The sequence below is a fragment of the Giraffa tippelskirchi genome, chromosome 1, assembly GCF_054371585.1.
Source record: "Giraffa tippelskirchi isolate mGirTip1 chromosome 1, T2T-mGirTip1v1.2.pri, whole genome shotgun sequence".
NCBI lineage: Eukaryota > Metazoa > Chordata > Mammalia > Artiodactyla > Giraffidae > Giraffa > Giraffa tippelskirchi.
The window spans coordinates 165,736,012-165,762,201 of record NC_137275.1 but is presented as its reverse complement, the minus strand read 5'-3'; the positions used below and the strand labels follow the sequence as shown (position 1 = coordinate 165,762,201).

Here is a 26,190-nt window from a genome sequence, read left to right as displayed (position 1 = left end):
AAGTTACCTCTTTATAGATTCTGTAAATTCAGTTAATGGATACATACTGAAAACCATTGATGACATTAATAACTATGTACCATACAGAAGGAATCATCATGGAAAAAATACAATAAAACACTCTCATACACATACCCCTTGGTATTCTAGTAGAAAAAAATAAATGCCACATTTTTGGATGTGAGGTTAATTGGACACAGGTGATTGTTTTTTCAGTCTATGGGTTATAAGTTTACATCATTCTTAGTTAATCTTGTCTATACTAGAAAAATATTTTGTGTTCTTAAAATGTTATTTAGTCTGACTGTCCGGAGAAGGCAGTGGCACCCCACTCCAGTACTCTTGCCTGGAGAATCCCATGGACGGAGAAGCCTGGTAGGCTACAGTCCATGGGGTCGCTAAGAGTCGGACAAGACTGAGCGACTTCACTTTCACTTTTCCCTTTCATGCACTGGAGAAGGAAATGGCAACCCACTCCAGTATTCTTGCCTGGAGAATCCCGGGGAAGACGGAGCCTGGTGGGCTGCCTACTATGGGGTCGCACAGAGTCGGACACGACTGAGGCGACTTAGCAGCAGCAGCAGCAGTCTGACTGTCAAGGAAAACTGTCATTTTGGCAAACTTTTATTAAAATATATGCTTCTGTCATAAAAAATTGAACTCATCAAATAAAGTATGTCTGTTACCTTTGAAAACAAAATCATGGCAGATTATCTTTAAATAATTTTAATAACTTTCCCTAACTATAAAGTAACATATATTTACTGAACAAACTTTAGAAAATATGGTCAAAAATTTTAAAATAATTATATCTCCTGAGCCTTAGGTGACCACAGTGAACATTCATTAACATTTGTTTGTGTTTACTTAGAAACTTTATACTTTATCTATAGATAAGTGAGTCACTAGAAAGGGAACATGAATCAGACATTCTTATCTTCATAGAAAGCTTCAATATGTAATTTCAGGCTTTTGGACCCCTGGAGTAACTTCTTTTAGCTAAAGGTTCAGAATATATCCTGATACATGACTCAAATAATACAAGCAGTCCACCAAAGTAAGTCATAGCCCTATTTCTACTCTAATTTTCTTACTAAATATTCTTTCCTGAATTTCAGTTATTTGACTATTCTTTGTTATCAATATCTATAATACAGACATTTGAACTCATATCTATCTAAAGATATGAAGTGACATTGTAGTTTTTTTTTTCATTTTGCTGAAAGTCTCTCAACAATCATTATACACCTTGATTCTTAAAGAGTTTATAATCCCTGACGAGCTGTTTCCAAGAATACATGCACTGAAAAATACATGGATTTTTCTTTTTTGCGTAGATTGTCTTAACTTTATTGTGGTATTTCTCTTCCTTTATCATATCTTCACTTAGTAGTTGAATTTGGAATGGGTAAATCTTGAGCTTTTTATTGATGAATATTTATATCTTAATTTGGTGTCATTTATATTTTAGTCACCTTTCATATGTAGCTTTTATTCTATACTGAACATCATATATATTTGACTCTAGAGATCTGTGAATACATAGACCGTATTAAAAATCTCTCATCTATTTAAACTGATTCCTGTTAGTATTTTATTTTTCACTCTCTGTGAGAATACTTTGACTTTATTATAGGTTGGGAATTTTTTTTTACAGTGTTGTGTTAGTTTCACATGTACAGCAAAGTGAATCTGTTATACATATAGATCTATGCATCTGTTTTAGATTGTTTTCACATATAGGCCCTTAGAGAGTTTTGAGTAGAATTCACTGTACTGTATAGTAGGTCCTTGTTAGTGGTCTATTTTATATATAGTGGTGTATATATGTCAATCCCAATCTTCCATTTTACCCCTGCCCCACTCCTTTCCCCTTGATAACCATAAGTTTATTTTCTATACATGTAACTCTATTTCTGTTTTGTAGATAAGTCCATTTATAGCTTTTTTTAAAAAATAGATTCTACATATAAGTGATATCATTTGAGATTTGTCTTCTTCTGACTTACTTAACTCAATATGACAATCTCTAGAACCATGCATGTTGCTGCAAATGGCATTATTTCATTCTTTTTTATGGCTGAGTAACATTATTGACTATGTCAAAGCCTTTGACTCTGTGGATCACAATAAACTGGAAAATTCTGAAAGAGATGGGAATACCAGACTATCTGACCTGTCTCTTGAGAAACCTGTATGCAGGTCAGGAAGCAACAGTTAGAACTGGACATGGAACAACAGACTGGTTCCAAATAGGAAAAGGAGTATGTCAAGGCTGTATATTGTCACCCTGCTTATTTAACTTGTATGCAGAGTGCATCATGAGAAACACTGGGCTGGAAGAAACATAAGCTGGAATCAAGATTGCCAGGAGAAATATCAATAACCTCAGATATGCAGATGACACCACCCTTATGGCAGAAAGTGAAGAAGAACCAAAGAGCCTCTTGATGAAAGTCAAAGAGGAGAGTGAAAAAGTTGGCTTAAAGCTCAACATTCAGAAAACTAAGATCATGGCATCTGGTCCCATCGCTTCATGGGAAATAGATGGGGAAACAGTGGAAACAGTGTCAGACTTTATTTTTGGGGCTCCAAAATCACTGCTGATGGTGATTGCAGCCATGAAATTAAAAGACGCTTACTCCTTGGAAGGAAGGTTATGACCAACCTAGATAGCATATTAAAAAGCAGAGACATTACTTTGCCAACAAAGGTCCGTCTAGTCAAGGCTATGGTTTTTCCAGTGGTCATGTATGGATGTGAGAGTTGGATGGTGAAGAAAGCTGAGCGCCGAAGAATTGATGCTTTTGAACTGTGGTGTTGGAGAAGACTCTTGAGAGTCCCTTGGACTGCAAGGAGATCCAACCAGTCCATCCTAAAGGAGATCAGTCCTGGGTGTTCATTGGAAGGACTAATGTTGAAGCTGTAACTCCAATACTTTGGCCACCTCATGCAAAGAGTTGACTCATTGGAAAAGACCCTAATGCTGGGAAGGATTGGGGGTAGGAGGAGAAGGGGACGACAGAGGATGAGATGGTTGGATGGCATCACCGACTCGATGGACATGAGTTTGGGTAAGCTCCGGGAGTTGGTGATGGACAGGGAGGCCTGGCATGCTGCGATTCATGGGGTCGCAAAGAGTCAGACATGACTGAGCGACTGAACTGAACTGAACTGAACATCCCATCATGGTAAATGATCCACCTGCCAACACAGGAGATGTGGGTTTGATCCCTGGGTTGGGAAGATCCCCTGGAGAAGAAAATTGCAAACCCACTCCAATATTCTTACCTGAGAAATCCCATGGACAGAGGTGCCTGGCCCATGGGATCACAAAGAGTCAGCTACAACTTAGCAACTAAACAACAACAAGAAATATTCCATTGTATATATGTACCACATCTTCTTTATCCATGCCTCTGTTGATAGACATTTAGATTGCTTCCATGTCCTAGCTATTGTAAATAGTACTGCAATGAACATCCAGGTGCATTTTTTTTTGAATTAAGGTTTTCTCCAGATATATGCCTAGGAGTAGGATTGCTGGATTTCTGGTAGCTCTATTTTTAGTTTTTAAAAGAACCTCCATACTGTTCTCATAGTAGCTTCACTAATTTACATTCCCACCAACAGTGTAGGAGAGCTCCCTTTTCTCCACATGATCTCTAGTTTTTTACCTAGAATCCTCACACTCCCAAGAGTTCAAGAACTTAATTCATAAGGTCTGTGACCTTGGATAGAAAAATATTTACATCTTCATATTCACTAAGCTCTGACTGAAATTTAACTTATAATTTCTTTACCTATGAATGTGGACAACAAGCCACAGCAGTGTTAGCAGTATCTATGACGTTATCACCACTGAAACTCAAATATTTTCAAGACACTTTATAGTTGCTATTCTTGCATGCGTAAGTGCTCGGTCATGTCTGACTCTTTGCGACCCCCTGGATTGTAGCCCACCAGGCTCCTCTGTCCATGGGATTTCTCAGGCAAGAATACTGGAGTGGGTTGCCATTTCCTTCTCCTGTGTATCTTCCCAACCCAGGGATCAAACCCATGTCTCTTGAGTTGCCTGCATTGATACACAGCTTCTTTACCAGCTGAACCACCAGAGAAGACTATAATTGCTATGCTGCTGCTAAGTCGCTTCAGTCGTGTCCGACTCTGTGCGACCCCATAGATGGGGGCCCACCGGGCTCCGTCGCCCCGGGGATTCTCCAGGCAAGAACACTGGAGTGGGTTGCCCTTTCCTTCTCCAGTGCATGAAAGGGAAAATTGAAAGTGAAGTCGCTCAGTCGTGTCCAACTCCTAGCGACCCCATGGACTGCAGCCTACCAGGCTCCTCCGTCCATGGGACTTTCCAGGCAAGAGCACTGGAGTGGGGTGCCATTGCCTTCTCCAGTAATTGCTATAGATAACTTAAAATATCATTGCATGCATCACTACTTTGAAATTATGGAAGTTATTTGACCTACTGCCAGACTTGATGTCTAATGTATTAAAGAAGGCTTACATATTTTTATCACCAATTTCTGGCTTTAATTTTTCAACAATATTTAGTCTTTTAGTGTTTTAATATAATAGGTTTCTTTGTAAACGGAAGTAGTTTACTTTATGCACAAAAAACTATTTCAATGATGTGACTATATCTTTCACGTATTTATTTTACTCTTCCAAACGTTAGGATTATATACCAACACACAGCATAAGTACCTTTCTTGATACTTACACTTCAAAAATAGCTTTTGATTAGTTTTCATACTTAAAAAATGACTGTAGAACTTGGAAGAATTTGATAGGAAATAAACTTCAAAACAAACAAAAGGGAATGAATAAAAGGTAGATGGAGAAGAACAAACAAGGATGATCCCAAATGATCTAGAAGAGGAAATTTCTTACCTTTATATTTATACCTGATGCTAATCTCATCCAGGGAATGAATCACCAGATTAATAAAGATCATTTCAAGAAGGCCTAGTAAGACATGGAAGATGTGCTTTCATAAGGGAAGGCAGCAAATTTGCAGAATATAGTTCTAGAAAGAGGATTGTTAAATCTGGAAACCATTGTTGACTGTGTCCTGAAGTGCAGTAGTGTCTTCAACCAGAGACACGTCCCCTTTCCCACGCATCCTCACCATTGCAAAGCTGAATCATCTTCAGGAAAAATCCCAGAAAGAAAAGACAGAAAATTTTATTCTGATTATCATTATATACCCAAGCCAGAGGTATGTTTCTGAATCCTGTATTTCCACAAAAGAATGAATCATATGGAGGAAATTGAGTGAGTGGTAACTAAGATGATCAGGGGATGGACATATCCCTTGATTTGAGAATATGTAGTGAGAAGGCAATGGCAGCCCACTCCAGTACTCTTGCCTGGAGAATCCCATGGACGGAGCAGCCTAGTAGGCTGCAATCCATGGGGTTGCTGGGAGTCGGACACGATGAGCGACTTCCCTTTCACTTTTCTCTTTCATGCATTGGAGAAGGAAATGGCAACCCACTCCAGTGTTCTTGCCTGGAGAATCCCAGGGACGGGAGAGCCTGGTGGGCTGCCGTCTATGGGGTCGCACAGAGTCGGACACGACTGAAGCGACTTAGCAGCAGTAGCAGCAACAGTCTGAACAAATACAGGGTCTATAAAAATTTGAAGATTATAAATAAGATGAAGATGGCTCTACTAGCCAAATTCTTGAACATAGAACTCTTATAAAGGAATTTGATTCAAGAATTTGAGTAAAAGTAAATGATATAATCACTATACACTGCAAGTAATAAACTAGTCATTGGTATTTGTCAATATAAACAAAAAGGTGGGCTCAGAACAGTTAAGTGTGTGCATAGTGGCTTTCCAAGGGGATTTCATTGAGGGAATGTAAAAATGATAAACCTACATACCTAAACTCCTGCAGTTATTGACTGGACAACTATTGCATATGACAAAATACCCTTCAGTGACATTAACAGAAGCTACATGATGGGACTGTATTCTGGTGTTCCCACTGTGTGGTTTTGTTGTTGTTGTTGTTTCTCTGGCTGCATGTTGTGTATGGTATGCCAATAGTGATGGCTGCTAGGTCAATGCTTGTCCTTATTAAAGCAAAAATGTACCAATACCAGCAACCTGGTATTTTCTCTAAAAGTGATCATATCGTGGTTCATTAGAAAATATGAGCTTCATATAGTTCATGCCCAGAAATGTAAGAAATATTTATTCCTTTTCCATGAGTCATGTATTTATGCAAGTAAAGCTCAGGCTCTCACAGAGTAGGATTCTCTCAGCTGTCATTCTGTAGGCTTCAGGGCTACTTCAACAGCTCCTTCTGCATCTCTCTGACAAGCAGAGCAAGTCTATCTGTAGGGGATTTAGAGCCACCAAGTTCAGTCTAGATCGTTACTGTCTATCAATCTTCATCAGTCAAGAGGGTTATAAAATAACGGAAAAAATGATCAGCAAAAGCCTGGAAAATGGTGATTACAGTTTCTCTTTGGGGAATGAGTGTTTCATTACCTATGATGCATTGCACTTTGTCAAAGAATAAATAGCTTGCTTGCTGATGAGAAGGTGAAGAAAATGCAAAATTATCTCTAATTTGTGCTGGACTCACAAAACAAAGATTTGTTCGAAATCAGAGTCAGGAAAGGGGGGACTGATTTGAGAGAGATGTGTTGAACTGGTTTCCCTTTGCAAGTAACACTGTTTATACTTGAATGGGTGAGCAGCCACCTACATAATACTGTGCTTCTCTGGCCTGCTTTCAAACAGCTTTAGAAATCAGAGATGCAGAGGTGTCAGTTTCCCCAGACACTGTGGAATAAGCTCAGTTAGTAGAAGTATCAAAACACCATAAGTAATAAGAAAGAAACAGAAAAATTTTAGCTTATGTTACCTTGTGATCTGGTAATAATACGGTCAACTAAGTCTGAATATGAGGTGCTCTTCTAAGATTTTTACATACATTAATTTATTTGGCTCTCATAATAGGCGTATAGAATTCATATATTATAAGGAACCTGAGACATAGAAGGGTTTCAATAACTTGCCCAGGATCATGCTGCTAATAATTGACAGAGTTAATATCAAGTCTGGGGCAGTCAAGTTCAGAGTTCACACTCAGCAGTTATATTCTATTGTATAGTTTGGGTGTATTCTGTTCAAGAAGGCACCATAAGATACTTGCCCTGGATTTTCATCCCTAGTTAAGTAGAAACTTATTACCACCTCCTTAAAATTTGTTTCATGCTTAAGCAGTATTTCTCCTACCTCTCTGATATCCTGTATCCAATTTGTCCTATATTTTCTAGAAAATAATAATGACTTAATTCTTAATTCTTAATACTCTGTGCCTCTAATAAGGTGCAGTGTGTGTGTGTGTGTGTGTGTGTGTGTGTGTTTCTTTTTATTCCAGTTTTATTAAGATATAATTGATGTACAGCCCTGTGTAAGTTAAGGTATACACCATATGGTTTGACTATTTCCTCCATCCTCCCCCTACCCCTTTGGCAAACACCTCTTTGTTCTCTGTATCTTTGACTCTGTTTCTGTTTTGTTATGTTTGTTCATTTGTTTTATATTTTAGATTCCACATATAAGTGAAATCATATGGTAAATATTTGTCTTTTACTGACTTATTTCACTAATTTCACTTAATATCCTCTATGTCCATCCATTACAAATATATTCTTTCTTTGAGTTTATAAAGGATATGTATTTTTGTGTTTAATAATTAATTAAAACTTTTTATTTTGAGATAAATGCAAAATTTACACACAGTTATAAGAAATAATACAGAGAGATCCTGAGTATCCTTTACCTGATTTCCCCCTATAGTAACATTTTGAAAAACTGCAGTATAATATCACAGCCAGGATATTGACATCAATATCTTCTTCATGTTGCTGTCCAGTTTTACTTTGTGTGTGTGTGTGTGTGTGTGTGTGTGTGTACTTAGTTCTCTACAATTCTATCACAGAGTTTGTTCATGTATCTAAACCGCAGTCAAGAGTTCTGGAAAAGTTCTGTCACCACAAGGATTCTTTGTGTTGCCCTTTTTATAACCACACCATCTTCTTCCTGTACTTCCCCTCCTCTATTCCCAAACCTTGGCAAGCACTATCCTGTTCTCCATTTCTAAAACGACTTTTCTCAGTTTTCTTTTCTAAAATTTTTAGAGTTTTATGTTTTACAATTTAATTCTATGATCTATTTTGAGTTAATTTTCATATGAGGTGTGAAATTAAGTTGAGGGTCACCTATTTATTTATTCATTTTGCCTATGGATTCCAATTTCTGTAGTATCATTTCTTGAAAAATCTATCCTTCCTGATAAATTGTTTTTACACCCTTGTCAAAAAATCATTTGACATATTTATGTGGGTCTATTACTGGGTTATTTATTCAGTTCCATTAATCTATGTGCACATCCCTTTACAAATATCATATTATCTTGAGTAATGTATCCATATAGTAAGACTTGATTTGGGGTAGAATGATTCCTCCTACTTTATTCTTTTTCAAGTTTGTATTAACTGTTTTATATTTAATTATGATGTTAATTTATGATGAAAAGCAACAGCCCATGCTCCACTTACATTCTTATTCCAACCTCTAGGAGGCAAGAACTATGAACTAATTGCATTTTAGTTTCTTTTGTTGGTTTACCTTTTATCTTTTAGTGATATGCTGATATTGCTACCTCTTGATTTATCAATTTTTGATGTTATGCACTTATTTTCTGCTGTAATATATAGTGTCTTAGCTTAGTTAAATCAGTGGCCATTCCCTCTTCTACCTTTTGCTATGGCTAAACCACTAGTTTTAGTTTGTTCATGGTCATTTGTGTACCTTAAATGACATTACTGCTCCCCCTACATTTTCACCTCATATTGTCTTATACGTTGTTAAACTTTTCAACACTTTCATTCTGTTGTTTAATTTCTTTATAGTCTGATTTGAAAAGTTGAAAATCAGTAGACATTATTAACATTTTAAAACTGTAAATATTTAATCATAAATTTCTCTGTTGTGCCAAATAGTACCCTGTGAATCATCTCCATTATAAATATTCCTCATACCAAGTTGAAATAGACTGTCCCTACCAATTGTCAAAATTAAGTCATCTTTTAGATTACTTCACCCTTGAATGATGGATTTATTATTGTTTGTTGAATTGCATATTATCATTCTTTTGTGGATAAATTTTCTTATTCAAGTATCGCATACATAAAAAGCTAAGACTATAACTGTACAGCCTGATTTATTTGTTTAAATAAATAATATTATTTATTATTTATATAGTAACATATGCAGTATTTATCAGGTTATACTTCATTTATCACAATAAATAGAACATTACTAGTGCCTCCAAAACCTTGTTTGCACCACTTCAGTCATTTCTCCAGTCATTTTCCTGACTTCAAACACTATATGAATTTGTTTTATTTGATTCTGAATTTATATAAGTTGAGAGATACAAAATTAATCGTTTGGTCTGGCTTCTTGTATTTAACATTAAGCTTGTAAGAGACATCACTGTGGTTGCATTCAGCAATAATTATTTTATTTTTGTTTCTGAAAAATAGCTTTTGTAGTAAAATATCACAATGTTTTTTTCATTATTCAGTTTTAAATTTTATGTGATAACATTTTCACAATAAAATATTTAAAAAAGCAATATCCCCTTCATAGAAAAAGTTATTTTTGACAATACTCTAAGGAGACCCAAGTGAGACTACACTTAAAATTTATAAGCATGAGTTTGAATGCCTTTGTCTAGTCTTCCTCCGTGTTCAAGTGAGTTCTGATGGGATAGAACCCACCACTGCTTCCAGGGTCTTCCATCAGGCCTTCTTCACGTGAATCTTGTAGGGTAAACAGAGACCTGACTCACTTTTCTCAGCTGCTTCCTTGAACTGTTGCATGCCATCCAGGAAAGCCATCATAGCCTGGTCAAATTTGTGGTGATGCAAGAAAGCATCAAGTGGGCCTTAGGAAGCATCACTATGAACAAAACTAGTGGAGGTGATGGAATTCCAGCTGAGCTATTTCATATCCTAAAAGATGATTCTGTTAAAGTACTGCACTCCATATACCAGCAAATTTGGAAAACTCAGCAGTGGCCACAGGACTAGAAAAGGTCAGTTTTCATTCCAATCCCCAAAAAAGGTAATGCCAAAGAATGTTCAAACTACTGTACAATTGCCCTCATCTCATACGCTAGCAAAGTAATGCTCAAAATTCTCCAAGCTAGGCTTCAACTTGTATGGATGTGAGAGTTGGACGATGAAGAAAGCTGAGTGCCAAAGAATTGATGCTTTTGAACTGTGATGTTGGAGAAGACTCTTGAGAGTCCCTTGGACTACAAGGAGATCCAATCAATCCATCCTAAAGGAGATCAATCCTGGGTGCTCATTGGAAGGACTGATGTTGAAGATGAAACTCCAATATTTGGCCACCTCATGCGAAGAGGTGACTCATTGGAAAAGACCCTAATGCTGGGAAGGATTGGGGGCAGGAGGAGAAGGAGACGACAGAGGATGAGATGATTGGATGGCATCACTGACTCGATGGACATGAGTTTGGGTAGACTCCGGGAGTTGGTGATGGACAGAGAGGCCTGGCGTGCTGCAATTCATGGGGTCGCAAAAAGTCGGACACGACTGAGCGACTGAACTGAACTGAACTGAGGCTTCAACAGTATGTGAACCAAGAACTTCCAGATGTTCAAGCTGGATTTCGAAAAGGCAGAGGAATCAGAGATCAGATTGCCAACATCTGTTGGATCATCAAAAAAGCAAGAGAATTCCAGAAAAACATCTACTTCTACTTCATTGACTACTCTTAAGTCTTTGGCTGTGTGGATCACAACAAACTGTGGAAAATTCTTAAAGAGATGGGAATATCAGACTGCCTTACCTACCTCCTGAGAAATCTGTATGCAGGTCAAGAATCAACAGTTAGAACCAGACGTCAGACTGATTCCAAATTGGGAAAGGAGTACGTCAAGGCTGTATATTGTCACCCTGCTTATTTAACTTCTGTGCAGAGTACATCATGCAAAATGCTGGACTGGATGAAGCACAAGCTGGAATCAAGATTTCTGGGAGTAATATCAATAACCTCAGATATGCAGATGGCACCACCTTTATGGCAGAAAGCAAAGAGGAACAAAAGAGCCTCTTGATGGAAGTGAAAGAGGAGAGTAAGAAAGCTGGCTTAAAACTCAACATTAAAAAAACTAAGATCATGGCATCTGGTCCTATCACTTCATGGCAAATAGATGGGGAAACAATGGAAATAGTGACAGTCTTTATTTTCTTGGACTCCAAAATCACTGCAGATCGTGACTGCAGCCATGAAATTAAAAGGTGCTTTGTCCTTGGAAGAGAAGCTATGACAAACCTAGACAGAATATTAAAAAGCAGAGACATTACTTTGTCAACAAATGTCTGTATAGTCAACGCTATGGTTTTTCCAGTAGTCACGTATGGATGTGAGAGTTGGACCATAAAGAAAGGTGAGCACTGAAGAATTGATGCTTTTGAACTGTGGTGTTAGAGAAGACTCTTGAGAGTCCCTTGGACTGCAAGGAAATCAGACCAGCAGGGCAAGGAGCAGCAAAGCTATCTGTCCCCAGGCTGCATTCCAGCACATAGAAACAGTAGGGAAGTAGCCCAACCTGAACTTATTGATGGTGGTTAAGGGGCCATCATGCCAGATCTCAAACGTGGTGTTAAAAACGTTGGTTTTCTCCAGCTGGTTCCACTGAATCTGGGCATATCATAGCCACTTCTCCACACTTCTCAGCTTGTCATGTATTTCTAGTTGTTGCAATTTTCAATTTACTGTAGTCCTTCTGGTATTGCTTTTCCTGCTGGTCCAGCATCTCAGTCTCTTCCTGAGCTGCCTCAAGATCTGCTGCTACTCTTTCATGGTTTTTCTCCGCCTCCTCCACCTCCTGGACCAGCCTTGCTGCCTCCAGCTCCATGCTCTTCAGCTTGTCCTGCAGCATCTCCCTCTCATCTTCACTTGTCCATTCCCTGGTCTCCAAACAGCACTTGTAGTTCTGAATCTCAGAATCTGTGATGGTGAGTTGAATGTCCAGTAGCTCTAAAAGATAATACAGTCCACACACACTGAGTGGTCCACATCTGTTTCACCAGAGAGTATGTCAAAAATGTCCCTAATAGCCTTCTGGATACTGTTGAGATTTCTCAGAGAGTCCAGTTTCTCAAGCAGAGTGAAGTTGAAATTGTCCCAGGAACATCCTACTGCCAGAGAGGTGAGGAAAGGTCCTGAAAAAGGCACTATCTTGTAGATTTTCAAAATTTCCCTCCTCCCTGGAGGAAGGGCCTCCCTCCTGGGTTTCTCCTGCCACCTCTGAGCTAAAATGAGCATCAAAGCTTCAGGTTCATAGAAGGTCTCCATGGACTGATTCTGTTTCAGTCCTGACTCATTTGCCAGTGCTGCAGCCAGCGCTGGCAAATGACGTGGAGAGAGGACATGGTGGAGGTCTTGACTCTCTCCTTGACACTGGTTCCTCTGGGTCTGGCAGTGTCTTTAATCCAACCCTGATGAGCATTTTTTCTCTTTGTGGGAGAAATTTGGCTAATGTGAATATGTTGCTTTAAACCTTCTTTTACTTGTCTTTGAGTATATACCTACAGACTTTCTGTTGGGCATATATTAGGAGTATAATTACTGTGTTATAGCATATGAATATTTTCAAGTTTAATGAATACTGCTAAACAGTGTTACTAAGTTTTGCTATCTTAGAATCTCACTACCATGTATGAGAATTCTACTTGATCAATTTCTTCACCAACAGTTAGTCTTGGCAGTTATTTTAATTTTACCCAGGCTAGTGAGTAGATGTTTTTACCTTATTGTAGTTTTAATTTGCATTTTCCTGATGAATAATGAGATTGAATAGATTTTTACACATTTTTGGCTAGTTCTTTAACTATACTGGTTTTGAATCTATTTTTATTTATTTTGTGGCTTTTTTTTCACTTTCTTTGAACTGTCTAAATAAGCCAAAAAATTGTAATGTTATCCAGTTTATCAATCTGTTCTGTTTTGGTTAGTGTCTTTTGCCCTATTTAAAATATATCTGCCTATCCCAACTTTATAGAAAATTGCATAATATTTTTATCTGGAAGCTTTGTTGTTTTACTTTTAATATTTAGATTTGCAGTCTACTTAAAATTAATTTTTATGTATCAATGTGAGGTAGGAGTAGGAGTCAAAATATATTTTTCCCATATAAAGATCTGCTACTTTGGTTCCATTTCTTTAAAATGTTATCCTTTTTCTGAAAATTCTACAGTGAAATCTTAGTCATAAGTCTAGTGTCCATAGATGAATGGATCTGTTTCTGCCCCTCTATTCTGTTACATTGCTCTATTTGCCCATCTTTGAACCAACACACGGTTATAGCTTTTCCTGATAATTTTTTTTAATGTTTTTAATTGAAGGATAATTGCTTTACAGAATTTTGTGGTTTTCTGTCATACATCAACAAGAATCAGCCATAGGTACACCCATGTCCCCTCCCTCCCTGCCATATCCCTCCCCATCCCACCCTTCAGCCTGTCACAGAGCCCTTTTTGGAGTTCCCTGAGTCACACAGCAAATTCTCATTGGCTACCTATATTACATATGGTATTGCAAATTACCCATGTTACTGTCTCCATACATCTCACCTTCTCCCTCCTCCTCTGCCTCCGTGTCCATAGGTCTGTTCTCTATGTCAGTTTCTTCATTGCTGCCCTGAAATTAAATTCATCAGGACCATCTTTTTAGATTCCGTATACATGCATCAGTATACAATATTTATATTTCTCTTTCTGACTCACTTCACTCTGTCTAATAGGCTCTAGATTCATCCACCTCATCAGAACTGACTCAAATGTGTTCCTTTTTATGGCTGAGTAGTATTCCATTGTATATATGTACCACAGCTTCTGTATCTATTCATCTGTCAATGGACAACTAGGTCAATGCTTCCATGTTCTAGCTATTGTAAATAGTGCTGCAGTGAACATTGGAATACATGTATTTTTTCAATTTTGGTTTCCTCAGGGTATATGCCTAGGAGTGAGATTGCTGGGTCATACGGTGGTTTTATTCCTAGTTTTTTAAGGAATCTCCATACCGTCTTCCATAATGGCTGTATCAATTTACATTCCTACCAACAGTGCAAGAGTGTTTCCTTTTCTCCACACCCTTTCCAGCATTTATTGTTTGTAGACTTTTTGACAAGGGCCATTCTGACCAGTGTGAGGTGATATCTCATTGTAGTTTTGATTTGCATTTCTGGAAATAATGAACGATGTTGAGCATATTTTCATGTGTTTGTTACCCATCTGTACGTCTTCTTTGGAGAAATGTCTGTTTAGGTCTTTTCCCCACTTTTTGATTGGGTTGTTTGTTTTTCTGGTAATGAGTTGTATGAGCTGTATGAGCTGCTTGTTTATTGTGGAAATTAATCCTTTGTCAGTTGTTTCATTTGCTATTACTTTCTCCCATTCTGAGGGCTGTCTTTTCACCTTGTTTATAGTTTCCTTTGCTGTTCAAATGCTTTTAAGTTTAATCAGGTCCTACTTGTTTACTTTTGTTTTTATTTCCATTACTCTAGGAGGTGGGTCATAGAGGATCTTGCTTTGATTTATGTCATCAAGTGTTCTGCCTATGTTTTCCTCTAAGAGTTTCATAGTTTCTGGTCTTTCATTTAGGTCTTTAATCCATTTCTAGTTTATCTTTGTGTATGGTGTTAGGAAGTGTTCTAAATTCATTCTTTTACATGTAGCTGTCCAGTTTTCCCAGCACCATTTATTGAAGAGGCTGTCTTTGCCCCATTGTATATTCTTGCCTCCTTTGCCAAAAACAAAGTACCCATAAGTGCATGGGTTTATTTCTGGGCTTTCTACCTGTTCCATTGGTCTATATCTCTGTTTTTGTGCCAGTACCGTACTGTCTTGATGACTGTAGCTTTGTGGTATAACCTGAAGTCAGGAAGCTTGATTCCTCCAGCTCCATTCTTTTTTTTCAAGATGGCTTTGGCTGTTTGGGGTATTTTGTGTTTCCATATGAATTGTGAAACTTTTTGTTCTAGTTCTGTGAAAAATGCCATTGAATCTGTAGATTACATTTGGTAGTATAGTCATTTTCACAATATTGATTCTTCTACCCAGGAACATGGAATATCTCTCCATCTGTTTTTGTCATCTTTGATTTCTTTCATGCTGCTGCTGCTAAGTCGCTTCAGTCGTGCCCAACTCTGTGCGATCCCATAGACAGCAGCCCACTAGGCTCTGCTGTCCCTGGGATTCTCAAGGCAAGAACACTGGATGAGTGCCTTATAATTTTCTGTGTACAGTTCTTTTGTCTCCTTAGGTAAGTTTATTCCTAGATATTTAATTCTTCTTGTTGCAATGATGAATGTGATTGATTCCTTAATTGCTCTTTCTGATTTTTCATTTTAGTGTATAGAAATGCAAGTGATTCCTGTGTATTGATTTTGTATCCTGCAACTTTGGTAAATTCACTGATTAGCTCTGGTAATTTTCTGATACTATGTTTAGGGTTTTCTATGTACAGTATCATGTCATCTACAAACAGTGAGAGCTTTACTTCTTCGTTTTGATCTGGGATTCCTTTTATTTCTTTTTCTTCTCTGATTGCTGCAGCTAGGACTTCTGGAACTATGTTGAATAATAGTGGTGAAAGTGGATACCCTTGTCTTGTTGCTGATCTTAGGGGGAACGCTTTTAGTTTTTCAACATTGAGAATAATGTTTGCTGTAGGCTTATCAAATATGGCCTTTACTGGGTTGAGGTAGGTTCCTTCTATGCCCATTTTTTGAAGAGTTTTCATCATAAATAAGTACTGAATGCTGAATTTTGTCAAAGGCTTTTTCTGCATCTACTGAGATGATCATATGGTCTTTATCTCTCAAATTGTTAATATGGTATATCACATTGATTGATTTCTGTATAGTGAAGAATCCTTGCATCCCTCGAATAAACCCCTTTTGATCATGGTGTATGAGCTTTTTGATGTGTTCCTGAATTCTATTTGCTAAAATTTTGTTTAGTAACTTTGCATCTATGTTGATCAGTGATATTGGCCTATAGTTTTCCTTTTTTCTGTTGTCTTTGGTTTTGCTATCAGGGTGATGGTGCCATCATCGAATGAATTCGGAAGTGTTTCTTTCTCTGCAATTTTTTGAAAGAGTTTTCGAAGGATAGGCATTAGCTCTTTTCTAAGTATTTGACAGAATTCTCCTGTGAAGCCTTCTGGTCCTGGTCTTTTGTTTTTTGGGATATTTTTGATCACAGCTTCAATTTCAGTGCTTGTAATTGGGTTGTTTGTAATTTCTCTTTCTTCCTTGTTCAGTCTTGGAAGATTGAACTTGTCTAAGAATCTGTCCATTTCTTCCAGGTTATCTATTTTATTGCCATATAGTTGTTCATTATAGTCTCTTATAATCCTTTGAGTTTCTGCATTATCTATTGTAACCTCTCCTTCTTCATTTCTAATTTTGTTGATTTGATTCTTATCTCTTTTTTTCTTGATGAGTCTGGCTAAGGCTTTGTCAATTTTGTTTATCTTCTCAAAGAAACAGCTTTTAGTTTTATTAATCTTTACTATTTCTTTTATTTCTTTTTCACTTATTTCTGGTTGGATCTTTATGATTTCTTTCCTTCTATTAATTTTGGGTTTTTTTTCTTCTTTTGTCAGTTGCTTTAGGTGTAATATTAGGTTGTCTATTTGATGTTTTTCTTGTTTCTTGGGGTAGGACTGTATTGCTATAAACTTCCCTCTTAGAACTGCTTTTGCTGCATCCCACAGGTTTTCAGTTGTCGTGTTTTCATTGTCACTTGTTTCTAGAAATTTTTTGATTACACTTTGATTTCTTCAGTAACCTATTGGTTATTTAAACCTGTCATTTAATCTGAATGTGTGTTTCTCACAGTTTTTTTTTCCTGTAATTGATATTTAGTCTCATAGCATTGTGGTCTGAGAAGATACTTGATACAATTTCAATTTTCTTAAATTTACTGAGGTTTGATTTCTAACCCAAGATGTGGTCTATCCTGGAGAATGTTCCATGTGCACTTGAGAAGAAGGTGATTCTTCTGCATTTGGATGGAATGTCCTGAAGATATTGATGGGATCCATTTCATCTAACGTATCATTTAAGACTTGTGTTTCCTTATTTTCTCTTTTGATGTTCTGTCCATTGGTGTGAGTGGGGTGTTAAAGTCTCCTACTATTATTGTGTTACTGTCACTTTCTCCTTTTATGTCTGTTAGTGTTTATTTTATGTATTGAGGTGCTCCTATGTTGGATGCATAGATATTTACAATTGTTATGTCTTCCTCTTGGATTGATCCCTTGATCATTATGTAGTGCCCTTCTTTATTTCTTGTAATCTTCTTTATTTTAGGCCTATTTTGTCTGATATGAGGATTTCTATTCCAGCTTTCTTTTGCTTCCCATTTGCATGGAATATATTTTTCCGTCCTCTCAGTTTCAGTCTATATGTGTCTTTAGGTCTGAAGTGGGTTTCTTGTAGACAGCATATACATGGGTCTTGTTTTTGTGTTCATTCAGCCAGTCTGTGTCTTTTGGTTGGAGCATTTAATCCATTTACATTTAAAGTAATTATTGATATATCTGTTCCTATTACCATTTTCTAATTGTTTTGGGTTGATCTTGTAGATCTTTTTTCTTCTGTTGTATGTCTTGACTATATAAGTCCCTTTAACATTTTTTGTAAACTGGTTTGGTGGTACTGAATTCTCTTCCAGCTCACTGATTCATTTTTCTGCTTTGGATATTCTGCTATTGATTCCTTTAAGAGTATTTTTTATTTCAGTAATTGTGTTGTTTGTCTCTGTATGCTTACTCTTTAATTCTAGGTCTTTGTTAATTGATTCTTACATTTTCTCCATTTTGTTTTCTTATTTCCTCTTCATTTATTTGGACTTCTGTGTTTCTAGTTTGTTCCTTTATTTGTACAGTATTTCTCTGCCTTTTCATTTTTTTTAAAATTATTGTGTTTGAGGTCTCCTTTTCTCAGGCTTCAAGAAAAGTTGAATTCTTTCCTTGAAGAAGGTTGAATTCTTTCTTCCTTTTGGTTTCTGCCCTCCTAAGGTTGGTCCAGTGGTTTGTGTGAGGTTCGTGTAGGGTGAGATTTGTGCTGAGTTTTTGTTTGTTTGTTTGTTTTTCCTCTAATGGGCAAGGCTGAGTGAAGTGGTAGTCCTGTCTGCTGATGATTGGGTTTGTATTTTGTTTTGTTTGTTGATTAGATGAGACGTCCTGCACAGGGTGCTACTGGTGGTTGTGTGATGCCGGGTCTTGTATTCCAGTGGTTTCCTTTGTGTGAGTTCTCATTATTTGATACTCCCTAGGTTTAGTTCTCTGGTAGTCTAGGGTCTAGGAGTTAGTGCTCCCACTCCAAAGGCTCAAGGTTTGATCTCTGGTCAGGAATGAAGGTTCCACAAGTGGTTTGTTATGACATTAAGGGAGAATATAACAAATATCCAAAAGTGAGAAACCAAAGATGAACCCCAAACAAATGGCAGTTACAAAATCAGACAAATAATAATTAAAATAATGGAATATATACATATTCATATACACCCATGAGCAAATTGAAAACAGTCCAACAAAAATAAAGTACAGTAGATTGATCCAGTGAACAAGAGAAGTCAAAAATTATATTTACCAGTTAAGAACAAAACTAACTTAAGCACCAAATGGAAAATAAAACTAAACCAAAGTGCCAAGTGAGGAATAAAGCAATGAAAACAAAACCAACAAATATGTTGAGAGGAAAGGAAAGAAAGAAAAGAAAGAAAGAATAGACATGCAAAGTTAAATAGAGGTAGATGAAGAAGATTTATTTACATTAAAGATTAACTGCAAGGGGAAAAGAACAGTAGGAAAGGCAAACAAAGGAATAAGTGTAGAAAAAATATAATAGGTTTAAAAAATTCAAAATTATAAAAAAGAGAAAAGAAAAAAATGGAAGAAGAAAGAAAAAAAGTGGGGGGGAGGGGAAGAAAACTCCACAGAATTGCAAAAGCCCAATGTAGTGGCCGGAGTAGGCAATGGCACCCCACTCCAGTACTCTTGCCTGGAAAATCCCATGGACGGAGGAGCCTGGTAGGCTGCAGTCCATGGGGTTGCCAAGAGTCGGACACAACTGAGCGATTTCACTTTCACTTTTCACTTTCGTGCATTGGAGAAGGAAATGGCAACCCACTGCAGTGTTCTTGCCTGGAGAATCCCAGGGACGGGGGAGCCTGGTGGGCTGCCATCTATGGGGTCGCACAGAGTCGGACACGACTGAAGCGACTTAGCAGCAATGTAGTGGCAGAGGTTTATAACAACAATAGAAAGTGTGACTGAATGTACACAAATGCATACACACCCATAAACAAAATCAAAACAGTCCAATAAAAATTAAGTACAATAGATTGACCCAGCAAACAAAGGAAACCAAAAATCATATCTACCAGAACAAAACTAATTAAAGCACAAACTGGAAAACAAAACAAAAGCATGTTGCCAACTGGGAAATAAAGTAATGAAAATAAAACTAACATATATGTTGAGAGGAAAGGAGAGAAAGAAAGGAAAGAAAGAATGGATATGCAAAGTTAAATAGAGGAAGAAAAAGAAGATTTATATACATTAAAAATTAAGTGCAAGGGGAAAAGAACAGTAGGAAAAGCAAACAAAGGAATAAATGTAGAAAAAATAATAGGTTTTAAAAATTAAAAAAAAAGAAAAGAAAAATAAAAAGAAAAAAGAGGAAAACTCCACAGAACTGCAAAAGCCCAATGTAGAGGCAGAGGTTTATGACAACAATATAAAATGTGACTGAGGAAAAAGAAAAAAAAAAAAAGCTCAAAAGCTTAATTGGATTTCTTAGTGCCAATAAAATCAAAAACTACAACAGAGTGGGTAAAAAAGAAGAAAAATCCAAAAGAATCTGCAGAACAAGTCAAAAAATAAGAATAATAAATGTTTTTCTTGAGTCACTGCTGTCAGAGTCCTTTCCCACGCTGGGAATCACAGTCCACCTTACCCCCCTAGGATGCCCTCCAACACTGTACTGATCTCTGGACCTGCTGTAGGGGCTGCTCAGATTTTAATCTGGTCCTACTCCTATATGCTCTTGCCTTCAGTGTCCACAGGTATCAGAGCTAGTGCGTTTTCTTTTGTGGGAGCTCTCAATGGCCTTTTATATATTCCATAGACAGAGTCTGCTTATTTGATCGTGTGGATTTAATCTGAATCTTGTACAGCTGGTGGGAAGGTTTTGGGTCTTCCTTAGTCACACTGCCCCTGGGTTTCAATTGTGGTTTTATTTCCACCTCTACATGTGGGTCATCCACTGGAGTTTAGCTCCTGAGGCTGCCCTGGAGTGCTTGGGTCTGCCCCTGTGAGGGCCAGGTGTGGAGGTGGTGCAGCTGCTTAGGTCACAGGGGATCTGGCAGCACCAGGTACTCAGGGGGGTTGGCGGCTAGGGTAGAAGGAAATGTAGTGCTCTAGAAAGGTATGGCCACCAGTATTGGCCAATATGCTCCAGTATTCTTGCCTGGAGAACCCCTTCTCTGACAGAGAAACCTGGCAGGCCACAGTCTACAGGATTGCAAAGACTCGGACAGGACCAAAGCAACCCTGCATGCATTAACACAAGACTGTTTTTTTTTGCCCGTGTCAGCTCTGCCCCAGTGAGAGTTGAGCGTAAGGTGGTGCAACTGCTTGGCTTTCAGGGACCCTGGTGGCACCAAGTGTGCAGGGACACAGACTGCCTCCATGGCAGGAGTTATGGCCCTATCAGAGTCATTTTTTCAAACCTCTTGTAGCTGGCGATCAGAAGGCCTCTTTGGCCAGTCTTTCTCTGTAGCTCCGCCCATTCAGATACGTATAGGGACCCCTTGCTTGGGGTCCTTTTCTGTAGATCAGGGCATTTGGCACTTAAAGGGGCATCCTGGCTGGGGTCCTACTCTGTAGTTCAGTGTATCAGGTGTTTGATGGGCCAGCCTCTCTATTGTTCAGCTGCCAATGCTGGGGTGTGGAGAGAGAGGCTATTTTGATGGCTCCACCCCTTACACATGACTCAGCAGTATCACCTTGTTTTCATGGCTGCCTGGCTTTCCTCCACAGGCATTTCCCACCATGATCTCCTCCCTCACATCCCCTCAATCTGTCTCTCTGCAGTCACCAGCAGCCCTCGCATTGAGAATGCTCCACAATCCCTAAACTCCTGCTCCTCGACACTGCCCCTTCCAGGAGATGCGTGTTCCTGTCCAGTATATGTATGGCTGTGACAAGGACTGTCTGATTCTCATTCCATTTAGGCTGCCACAGATCAACTGTTTCACTCTCACCCTTAAATGTTTCTCCTCTGACTCAGACAGTTGCCACTGTGTGGGGATCAGACCCCTGCTTCAGTTCCCCCACCCACCAAGGGCAGGTCCAGTCCTACTAACACTCCTGTTTTTCCCCCTAGTTCCTTTGTCCTACTGAGTTTTGCATGGTTCTATATATTCTTTTCCACTGGTCAGATACTCCTCTCTGCTCTCAGCTGATGTTCTGCATGCAATTCTGAGTCTGAAGGTGTATTCCTGATGTATCTGTGGAGAGAGATATAGTCCATATCCACTTACTCCTCCACCATCTTGTTCTACCACATTTAGGTCTCTAATCCATTTTGAGTTTATCTTTGTGTATGGTGTTATGAAGTGTTCTAATTTCATTCTTTTGCATATAGCTGTCCAGTTTTCCCAGCACCACTTATTGAAGGGGCTTTCTTTGCCCCATTGTATATTCTTGCCTCCTTTGTCAAAAATAAGGTACTCATAGGTGCTTGGGTTTATCTCTGGGTTCTCTATCTTATTCCACTGGTCTATATTTCTGTTTTGGTGGCAGTACCATACTGTTTTGATGACTGTAGCTTTGTAGTATAGTCTGAAGTCAGGCATATTGATTCCTCCAGCTCCATTCTTCTTTCTCAAGACTGCTTTGGCTGTTTGGGGTCTTTTGTGTTTCCATGTGAATTGTGACATTTTTTGTTCTAGTTCTGTGAAAAATGCCATTGGTAATTTGGTAAAGGATCACATTGAATCTGTAGATTTCATTTGGTAGTATAGTCATTTTCACAATATTGGTTCTTCTTTGCCGGGAGCCAGAACACGAGATCCCACCCATGACAAGGTCATGAGGAGAAGACCTGATGAGCAAGGCAACTCAGGCCTCAGGGATTGTGATAAGCTGTTTTGGCGCTCACCTTAAAGATGATATCTTTCTGATGCTTGCTATAATAGACTGCTCCCTAATTTCTGTGACTTAGGCAGAAGGCCTTCCCTATCCTTTTCTAACCAGGTCAATTTAAAACTCTAATGAACATGCCCCCCGAACGGTGGCACTCTAAGATTATTCATAAAAAAGAGTATTTTAATCTAAACTCCTCTTGCTAGCATCTTAGTTTGCTTGACAAATGTGCCTGTAACTTTAGAACTAGTATACATGACTACTCCTCAACAATAAACAGCATTGAGAGCCTGAATGCATAAAAGGCCCCAATGGGCACAGAGCCCTTCAAGGGGGAGAAAGCCTATTGGAAAAACATAAGAAATATTACTTTATAAAACTGTTATTCGGTCTATATTTACTTGCTATGTTTTTGCTTTTAACGCCCTGAGCCTATATAATAAAGATACAGTAGTTAGAGACTTATAAAAATAAAGGTTTAGCCTTAATATGAAAATAATAAGACAGTTGTTAATCTAGCTCCTGATTTTTGTGAAAGAACTGACCTTGGTGCTACATTGTTTCAGCCTGCCGTACCATGACTTTATGGGACCACATTCTTTTCCCTTAAGCTCAAGGCAAAAGATAGATTATAAAAAACAAGCTTTACTTTGAAACTTTGAGTTAATGAATCCTTTCTTTGTCATAATCCACTGTGCCTATATTCTTTAAAAAAATGTAGCTCTGCTATGTTCTGTGCCTGATACAAAAATACTTTTAGAAAAAGTGTTCTGGCTGATCAACCCTTATCAATAAAGAGTCATAAGATATTAGCAGGCCTCCAGGCCAGAAGATGATGTAAACAACATGAGACTTTTGTAAATAAGATATACAAAAAAGTATCCTGGTTTCAATAAAGGCCAAAAACTGCTGACCCACTGAGCTAATTTGGCATGACTCCACATTTTACATTTTCCTCTATGTACAACTTAAGATATAAAAAGCTCCCTTTAAAAAACAAAGCTCAGACGCTGACGCTGCCTCACACCTGCCTAGTCTCACTGTTTCTTCTCTACACTGATGCTGTCCATCCTGAGGAAACCCCTGGACCAGCTGGAGCAGGACTCTGGCACTTCCTACCCTGAAACATGCAATATCTTTTCACCTATTTATGTCATCTTTGATTTCTTTCTTTAGTGTCTTATAATTTTTTGTATACAGGTCTTTTGTCTCCTTAGGTAGGTTTATTCCTAGATATTTTATTGGTTTTGTTGCAATGGAGAATGGGATTGATTCTTTAATTTCTCTTTCTGAATTTTCATTGTTAGTGTATAGGAATGCAAGTGATTTGTATGTATTTACCTTGTATCCTGTGACTTTGCTGAATTCACTGATTAGCTATAGTAATTTTCTGATAGTTTCTTTTGAGTTTTCTATGTGTAGTATCATGTCATCTACAAACAGTGAGAGTTTTACTTCTTCTTTTCTGATCCAGATTCCTTTTATTTATTTTCATTTTCTAATTGTCATTGTTAGGACTTCCAAAACTATGTTGAATAATAATAATGAGGAGTTTGGACACCCTTGTCTTGTTCCTGATCTTAGAGGGAATGCTTTCAGTTTTTCACCACTGAGAATAATATTTGCTGTGGGCTTTTCATATATGGCCTTTTCTATGTTGAGGTAGGTTCCTTCTATGCCCATTTTTTGAAGAGTTTTAATCATAAATGGGTGCTGAATTTTGTCAAAGGTTTTTTCTGCATCTATTGAAATGATCATATGATTTTTACCTTTCAATTTGTTAATATTGTGTATCACATTGATTGATTTGCATATATTGAAGAATCCTTGCATCCCTGGAATAAACCCAACTTGATCATGGTTTATGAGCTTTTTAATGTGATGTTGAATTCTGTGTGCTGGAATTTTGTTGAGGATTTTTGCATCTATGTTCATCAGTGATGTTGGCCTGTAATTTTCTTTTTCTGTATTGTCTTTGCCTGGTTTTAGCATCAGGGTTATTGTGGCCCCGTAGAATGAGTTTGGAAGTGTTTCTTCCTCTGAAATTTTTTGGAAGAGTTTCAGAAAAATAAGCATTAGCTCTTCTTTAAATGTTTGATACAATTCCCTTGTGAAGTCATCTGGCCCTAACCTGGAGATGTTCCATGTGCACTTGAGAAGAAAGTGTATTCTTCTGCATTTGGATGGAAAGTCCTAAAGATATCAATTAGGTCCATTTAGTCTAATGTTTCATTTAAGGTTTGTGTTTCCTTATTGATTCTCTGTTTTGATGATCTGTCCACTGGTGTAAGTGGGGTGTTAAAGTCCCCTGCTATTATTATGTTACCGTCAATTTTCCCTCTTCTTGCCTATAGTATTTGTGTTAGGTATTGAGATGCTCCTGTGTTGGATGCATAAATATTTATAGTTGCTATGTCTTCTTCTTGGATTGATACCTTCATCATTATGTAGTGTCCTTCTTTGTCTCTTATAATATTCTTTATTTTTAAGTCTGTTTTGTCTGAAATAAGTATTGCCACTCTGGCTTTCTTTTGGTTTCCATTCACGTGGAATATCTTTTTCAATCCTTTTACTCTCAATCTGTATATATCTCTAGGTCTGAAGTGGGTCTCTTGTAGGCAGTATATATATGGATCTTGGTGTTTTTTTTTTTTTTATCCATTCAGTCAGTCGGTATCTTTGGTTGGTGCATTTAATCCCTTTACATTTAGATAATTATTGATACATATGTTCCTATTGGCATTTTCTTGATTGTTTTGGGGTTTTTTTTGTAGATCTTTCCTTTCTCTTGTGTTTACTGGCTATGTAAGTCCCTTTATTATTTGTTGCAAGGCTGATTTGGTGGTGCTGAATTCTCTTAACTTCTGCTTGTCTGTAAAGCTTTTGATATCTCCATCAATTCTGAATGAGATCTTTGCTGGGTATAGTAATCTTTGTTGTAGATTTTTCTTTTTCATAACTTTAAATATATCCAGCCATTTCCTTCTGGTCTGCAGAGTTTCTGCTGAAAGATCCACTGTTAATTGTATGGGTTTTCCCTTGTATGTTACATGTTGCTTTTCCCTTGCTGCTTTTAATATTCTTTCTTTGTGCTTAATTAATCTCTGTTAACTTGATTAATATGTGTCTCAATGTGTTTCTCCTCGGGTCTATCCTATAAGGGACTCTGCACTTTTTCGACTTGATGGACTATTTCCTTTCCATGTTGGGGAAGTTTTCAACTATAATTTCTTCAAAATGTTCTCAGTGCCTTTCTTTTTTTCTTCTTCCTCTGAGACCCCTGTAACTCTAATGTTGGTGCGTTTAATATTATCCCAAAGGTCTCTGAGGCTGTCCTCAATTCTTTTCATTCCTTTCCCTTTATTCTGCTCTTCAGCAGTTATTTCCACCATTCTATCTTCCAGCTCACTTATCCATTCCTCTGCTTCAGTTATTCTGCTTTTGGTTCCTTCTAGAGTATTTTTAATTTCAGTAATTGTGTTATTCATCTTTGTTTGCTTATTCTTTATTTCTTCTATGTCCTTGGTGATTTTATTAACCATGTTAAATGTGTCTTGCATTTTCTCCATCCTATTTTCAAGTCTTCAGAGCATCTTTACTATCATTATTCTGAATTCTCTTTCAGGTAGGTTGCTTATTTCCTCTTCGTTTATTTGGTCTTGTGAGTTTCTTGCTCTTTCGTTTGTGCTGTATTTCTCTGTCTTTTCATAAATCTTTTTTTTTTTTTTTAAACTCGCTCCACTTGAGGTCTCCTTTTCCCAGGCTTTAGGGTTGTATTACTCTTCCCTTTGGTTTTTGTCCTTGGAGGGAAAGGTTGGTTGAGCAGTTTGTGTCGATTTTTTGTTAGGGGTGACTTATGCCTGTGTTCTAATGGGAGGAGATCAAACA

General features: G+C 37.8%; 1 protein-coding gene and 1 pseudogene across 17 annotated transcripts in view; one reads left to right on the top strand and one right to left on the bottom strand.

Moving 5' to 3' along the window:
• The window catches only part of TRPM3 (transient receptor potential cation channel subfamily M member 3), an 885,588-nt gene that overhangs the window by 411,317 nt on the left and 448,081 nt on the right, over positions 1 to 26,190 (top strand). The window lies entirely within an intron of this gene.
• On the bottom strand, positions 9,456 to 13,551 carry LOC145511565 (beclin-2 pseudogene; annotated as a pseudogene). The gene has a single exon (XR_014057955.1). The product of XR_014057955.1 is annotated as a beclin-2 pseudogene (transcript).